The sequence below is a fragment of the Atractosteus spatula genome, chromosome 11 (genome assembly GCF_055471065.1).
Source record: "Atractosteus spatula isolate fAtrSpa1 chromosome 11, fAtrSpa1.hap1, whole genome shotgun sequence".
Lineage (NCBI taxonomy): Eukaryota > Metazoa > Chordata > Actinopteri > Semionotiformes > Lepisosteidae > Atractosteus > Atractosteus spatula.
In genome coordinates this window covers 14,900,796-14,907,791 of record NC_142716.1, presented here as the reverse complement: position 1 = coordinate 14,907,791, position 6,996 = coordinate 14,900,796, and the positions used below count along the sequence as shown (strand labels likewise).

Sequence of the window (6,996 nt, the reverse complement as noted above, 5' to 3'; positions counted from 1 at the left end):
AGATTCTGGGTGGAAGAGGAAGGAAAAAACGTCACGGAGGAGGAAAAAAAAGTCTGACAGTCGTCCGAGAAGGAGCCTTAATTCACTGTCTCCAGCGCACTTGGGGGAAAATATCTGCTGTTATTAATAAACTGATGTGTGCCTTATCGTTATTTAAGTTTAACAGGATAATAATGTTTTATTTTAAGGCACAATGGAATCTTGGTACCGACAAGTTAAAACAGTAGGAAAACATGAAAACATTCTACAAAGGTGCGGTATACTGTAAATATTGGTGATATTACCTTGCAAAAAATTTATAAAAGAGGCTACTGGTACCGCTTTTATATTACCTGGACTCTAAAAGGGTTGGGATATAAAAGCTGCATTGTAAAAAAAAATATTCTGCAACACGTTTTATTTTCCAAATACTCTACACAAATCCGGACAGTTTTTAAAACAAATAAATTACTGTTAATGTTTATTTTCACAAACGCAGGTGCAGGGTAACTGAAAGGACCTGTACCATAACATTGCAGTTCTTACTGAATTAAGACAAGCAAATCGATTTTCCTCAGAAGCGTATTCAGTTAAAAGTTTGTCTTGGAGTTACGTGTGATTTTTAGTCAGAAATAACAAAATCTATACAGAAATGAAATGCCAAACACAGGTAAGCCCCTTCTAGAACTCTCTGTCCCTGTCAAAAAAAATATTTTAAGAACTTAAAAGTTGAGATTTGGTCATGTTTGTAGTCATTTACTGATTTGGTCAGTGGTGGCTGGTTATTTTTCCTGCATAATTACATGGAAGGCGACCAAATTTAATTCAAAGTAAGATGTAATATTAATTTACATTTGCTCTTGATTTCTCATCCCAGCTTGATTTAGTTTTACAGTTCCTGGCATCTTCCAGCAGCTGAAGGAGATTCCCCTTAACCATTCTGTAGCTTTCTTTCCTGTTTTCAAACAAAAGGCTGGAGCTATTTTTAAAATACTCTACTATTTTAAATAACGTGGCACCAGTTTTGCATTGTTATTTTCTGTAAACGGGATTAGTAAGAAATTAACTCAGTTTGCTGAGCGCTTGAAAAGAATAAGAAAATGCACAGGGTCGACCAGTAATGATGCCATATTGCACATTATGTCAGTCCCGATTTTGGAATTACATAAAAAGTAGTGAGAAATTGCAATGTACAATTTAGAGTATTTTGAAAAGAACTTTAGATCTTTTGACTGTGGCTGAATGTTTACACGTTCTTCAACATGCTTATGTCAAAGCTTATGCCAACATGCTTATGCCTCAGTTCTTCTGTTCTCTGCCTCCAACTCCCTCATCTTTTAGCCGCAAATAGGAGAGCCCCTAAAACAGCTCTTCCTGTTTCCTTTGTAGTCAGCCAGGAGCCCTGCCTGCTCCAAAGGATCCACCCTTTGCTTTGATGCATCCCTGATCAAAAGATTATTTTTTTTGAAAGCCTGAAATTTATAGACATCCACACCATGCTTATTGTCCAAACAACATCTCTTTGCAGAGTCAAGAGCCATCGTGGGGTCAGGCGATACTCAGGCAGGAGTGCCCAGCGCGAGAAGGGAGGAGAGTTGGGAAGCTGAAGGGGAAAGTGTGGATGCTGTGTCAACACAGACTGACTGGGCTGCGTTTTTGGGGTGGTGGATAGACTGTGCTACTGTACCCCAGCAGAGACTATTGTCCCTAAAGGCTTTTGTTATTCAGTGCTAATAATTTGTTGTGGCATTTGGGGGATTTGTTGTGAGAGAAAAGCTACCATCTTATCATCTTGTCTCAGACTTTAATATATTAAGACATGAACACACACCCAAACCTATCTTTTATAAACACTGAACATTTCACAGTGAAGAAAGTGCAGAAAAAGTGTGTGAGCCTGCAAACTTATGCCATCGAATTTCATTTCTTTTAAAAAATTGCTTAACTTACTACAACATTTTTTCTAATAACACATACTACTCAGTTTTATATTGATGGGTGAAAATTCTGCAAATTTATATCTATATATAAATTAAATAGCTCACAGCTGTTGGTAGTTTAGTTTGCCATTTTCTATTGCCTGTTATAACAACACGCAGAGCAGATTGAAAATGAATAAGATGCTGGTCAAAAAATGTTGATCATACAAATAATTAAATTACAATCGTAAGAATGACTTTGAGAATTTGTATAGCATTTGAGGGCTGTACTGTGAATTTTACATCATTCGGGGGGAAAAAAATCTCTGAATTTGTGAGAAAGTTTGTATTGAGTTCCCATTTCCACCCATTGTAAAAGGATCTGGCAGTCTTCCACACGCACTAAACCCAGATTGGCTATTGCTCCCATGAATGTTTTTTCACCCAACACCATGGGAACTGTGGCTGTACTAATGGACCCTCAGTCTGCATAGGAAACATACCCAGGCCTTTCTCTTAACCACTTAATCATTTAGTTATAATAACATTTTCGTCCAATAGCAGTTTATGGTACATTGAAAAACATCCTTTGGGCTTTCCAAAGAAAAAATTAGTCTCGACTTAGGACTTGTTCAATACCTTCTCCAAATTCCCATATACTGATGTGATTTTTGAGGGGGGAGTGAAAAGGATAGGGGATGCTTGGGCTCATGTGTTATTGCTTCTGTTTAAAAGAAAAAAACGCACTCTTTCCCCCTCATCTTTTTCCACAATGCTGGTGGAATTATCTACTATCCAGCTGTATCTCTGGAAGAGTCATCCACCTATTGTGTGAAATAATAAACATTATTTCACAATGAAGACATCTTTCTGACTTCCTTTTGTCAACTTGATTCACACCAAGAGGCCCCTTAGAATAAACAGCTCACTCATACTCATCTTTAGAGTCCACATTGGTCAGAGCGAGTAGGATAAAGGATTAGAGCACTGAGGGCCGGAGAGACATGGCAGTGCAGAGAGATTCCTCAAAACAGGATTTCCTCTCTGCCCTTCTGCTCGCTGTCATGCCGCAATGCCTGATACAAACACCAAAATCCTGCATGAATGATTTTCTCTTCTGTAATCTGGCAGCAGAGAGATCTCAGTGGGAGAAAGGTGTAATTCCCTTGTCGAACTTTAGCAAGGACACCCCAGAACTGTTCTTTTGCTTACAAAATACACAGCAAAGCGTACCTTCACTTAAGATGTTAGAAATACAGTATTCAGTATTAGACAAAGAAGCTCTCGGACTGTCTGTTTTAACTGTTGATTCAGCACCCAGATAACAGTATTAGATCAAAGCTGAATATTTGATTTATTTCCTCAGCCCCAAGAAAGAACAAATAACATTGGGGTGACAGCTGAAATAATTGAACGGTTGGAAATAATCCAAATGTTTAAAAAATGAATGGAACTGAAAAAAAAACAGTAGAGTAAATAATGTACTTTTAACATAATTCCCAGCGAGATAGTAACCATGCAAATTACCTGTCATGCTGAGAGACAAGTGACGACTAAGAGGAAATCCGCACTGCTGTCTGCAGTTTATAGATGAAAATATAATATTTCCAAGGGCTACTTTTAACCCACCACTGGAAACAAAACATCCCAACAGGCTGGAAAAAATGTACAGCTGGGCCCCCTGAGGTGGGGCAGGGGTGAGAGATAGCAATCACCCCCACTGTGAGTGGCAAAACATAGCAATCCACTGAGTCCAATGTAGGCACCAGCCTTGTCAGTGCCCATGCCTTCCAATAGGCCCAGTCACACTGTGTCTCTTATCAGTACTGTGTGGCTTTTCATATTGTCTAGGAATTACACATAATAAAGAAAAACTAAGTTAGCGTTGGTTATGTTTTCATGCCATCCCACTCTTCACACCAGTGAAACAGTTCAGGAGGTAGGCAGGTCTCAGTAGAGATCAGAACTCCAGCCAATGGTAAGCATGTTAAATCAGTTTATTTTTCAAAATAAAAATTAAAAAAAAATTCATTCCTGCCTGCAAGAGAGAAACACACTTCCTTAACGCAATGCTGACTTACCTGGGATATGTACATTACAAAAAAAACAGCAAAATAAGATGAGATCACTTTATTGGCCATATACAATTTCTTGCATTAGGAATTTGTCTTTTTGCATACCCCAGCTTGCTATCCATGAGACACACAGACAGGGAGAGAAGCTTGGGGTCAGAGCACAGGGTCAGCCATTTATGTCCCTGGAGCAGTTAGGGTTAAGGTCCTTGCTCAGAGGCCCAACAGAGTAGGATTCCTCTGCCAACCACGAGATTTGAACCAGCAACCTTCCAGCCAGAGGTGCTTATCCTTAGCCACAGAGCCACCACACCACCATGAAAACTGCGCCCAACCCAACTGCAGGGAGGCACAAAAATTGCACGGAACTCATTCATGCTCGTCTTCACGGAAATCTTTAGTAAAAGGCGAAAGATTTGTACAAGATGAAGAGAAACCAGAGAACAAACTACGAAAAAAAGAATTTAAAAGAGCCTACATGAATTTAGTAGTTAAGGTGGGTAGCTGCATCAGCATGTGTAGGGTGCAAAGGAACAAGTAATAGGTTTATTCCATGCTGAAAAAGAAGAAAGAAAACACAACGATTTGACCGTGGAGCCTTCTTCAGGTGTGAGAAAGACTGGGCAGTAAGCAAAGGTAATGTAGTGGGAGAACAAAAGCTGGGAGAGAGGAGGAGCTGGAGGCGGAAGCAGAGGACAGACAGAGTAGCCAATCAGGTAGTGTGAAGTCAGGATAGGTGAAGAAAGGTGTGAAATGAAACCTACAATGAAAAGAGAGAATTTAGAAGACAATTAGTCTGTCGTTGAGAGAAGGACGAAGGTGTGATCCTAGCTGCAGGATAATTTTAATTTCTTTAGTCTTTCTGATGTATGAGTTCAGAAAACCGTCTTTGAGAACACAGACGGAAAGATTAGAGTGGTCATGGCCATCAGAGGTGAAATGAGAGACAATGGGCTTGGAGAGATCTTTAATCTTCACAGCTCTAACATGTTCTCTGAAGCAGTCTCCGAGTCTCCTTTTTTCTCCAATGTAGATGGCTGGGCATTTACTGCAAGAGATACAGTAAATAAGGTTGCTGGAGGTACAAGAGGTACCATCTGAGTGATCCGGAATTGTCCTGAGGGGCCTTGAATGAGTGTGGTGTTAGATGTGTAATTGCAGGTGATACAGCAAGCTCTGTTGCAGGGGAAAGTGCCTGGTGTGGATGGTTGCTGAGGGCGGTCAAGGGAGCTGTGAACAAGAAGGTTACGCAGATTAGGTTTTTGGCGATATGAGATGATGGGGCGGTCAGAAAAGAGGGCCCCAATGGAGGGATCATCCTGTAGGATTGAAAAGGTGTCATTAATAGTCCTGGGGATAGGAAGTGTGTTGGGGTGGTAGGGAAGCACCAAAGGAATGCGGTTGTTACGGCAGGAGTTCGTGATTGAGTTGATGGTCCGAGGGGTGTTTTTGGCTCAGGCAAGGGCCCTGTCAATAACACTGCTGGGGTATCCTCTGTTGATGAGAAAGGAGTACATTTTGAGGGCATGAATTTATGAATTTATTTCTGTAGAGAAGGACTGCGTTTAATTGCCTACCAAGGCATAATAAATAAATCTAGCGCAATGCTTTTTCATTTAAAGAAAACATCGATGTTTAAATGCTGTGTCTCTCTCAGGAAATGGATGCTGCCTTCTTGCCTGAATAGTGGAACCATCCGAAAGCAATTTTCCATAGCAACGTGCTCTGTCACACCACCAATTATCACACGTTTCGCTGCATGTGTCCTGTGACAGGTACAGCTTACACACCTTCTGATTTCCTGTCAGTTTGTACTGTTCCACGATGCTACAGATTGTTCAGTTCTACAGCAGGAGATACCATGACCCTGTGCTGCAAGAATGGGCTGAAAATGGATGAATTGTATGGGCTCACGGGCGCCATTCCAGTAGGCAGCCAATGTTTTGCTGCTTTTTTTTTGTACTTTTCAGTTTCTTTGAACTACAATGCCACATAAATTAATAGTGCCTCCATAACAAAGAAAAATCAGGGAAGCAACCACTTTGAGTTAATCTCCATGCATTTATCCCACCAAGAGATGTAACTACCATTATCAAAGTATTATTCCTCCATTCCTGGAGCCAATGCTACAGCTAAATAATAAGGTTATTTCAGGTCCTAAAAGAAAAACTGAATGTGCTGTATCAGGAAAAATGTTGTATTTCAAATAAAGTTATTATGGCAGCAGTAATTACTGCTGCTAATTCTCTACATTTTAAGATTTTGTTAATATTCCTTCTTCAAGTTCTGTACTCCACTGTTGATTCTTCATTATCTTTCTTCTTTTATTTGTTTCCCACTTTGTGGCCTGGGGCTATGTTTCCTCTCCATCCAGGTCAGGGTGACCCAATGGAGTACACTTTGTCTTTTTAATTATAGCCCCAGGGCTGAAATTATCATTAAAGGTGTAATACAGTCATAGCGCTCCATAAGAATATTATTAGCAAGGAGGCTGGGGAACTTTGCCAGATTTTTTCTTCATTATTACCACCGCAGCGGTTGTTGTTGTTCAGCGCAGTGTGTGTGCCCGTCTATGGAGAATGGCTCCTGGACAGGAATTCCTGCTGCTAGGATTGCTATCTGACCAGGAAACGGCTTGAGTTGGAATCAAACACATGGCAGGCAGAAACAGGAAAGCTTGTGGCCTCCTGTCTGTGGTATGTTTGGACAGCCAGGGGACCTGATTCCCATGGATCTCTGTGGAAAACAGTTGGACATGGAAAGGAATACCTCAATCTGACACCCACAGGCCCCGATTGAGGTTTTAGCCCTGGCTTATAGTTCACAAGCAAGCTTGTGTGGTAATAAAATATTTACTTCTCAGCTCTAAGGAAGACTTGGACAGCTCAAGATCCATAATGTCAAATGTTACCGTACCAACATACAGTACAGTACAATGGTGCACAGGTCCATGAAATCACAGCCACTGTCCTGCAGGGTTTCTTAGATTTGTATTTCATGTCTTTTTAAGTGTTTCACATACTGTA

The 6,996-nt window shown here is 40.6% G+C and overlaps 1 non-coding gene across 1 annotated transcript; it reads right to left on the bottom strand.

Moving 5' to 3' along the window:
- Nucleotides 1–4,298: 4,298 nt before the first annotated feature.
- LOC148823592 (U5 spliceosomal RNA) lies at nt 4,299–4,415 on the bottom strand. The gene has a single exon (XR_016093800.1). It is a non-coding gene; the product is annotated as a U5 spliceosomal RNA (small nuclear RNA).
- Nucleotides 4,416–6,996: the final 2,581 nt, after the last annotated feature.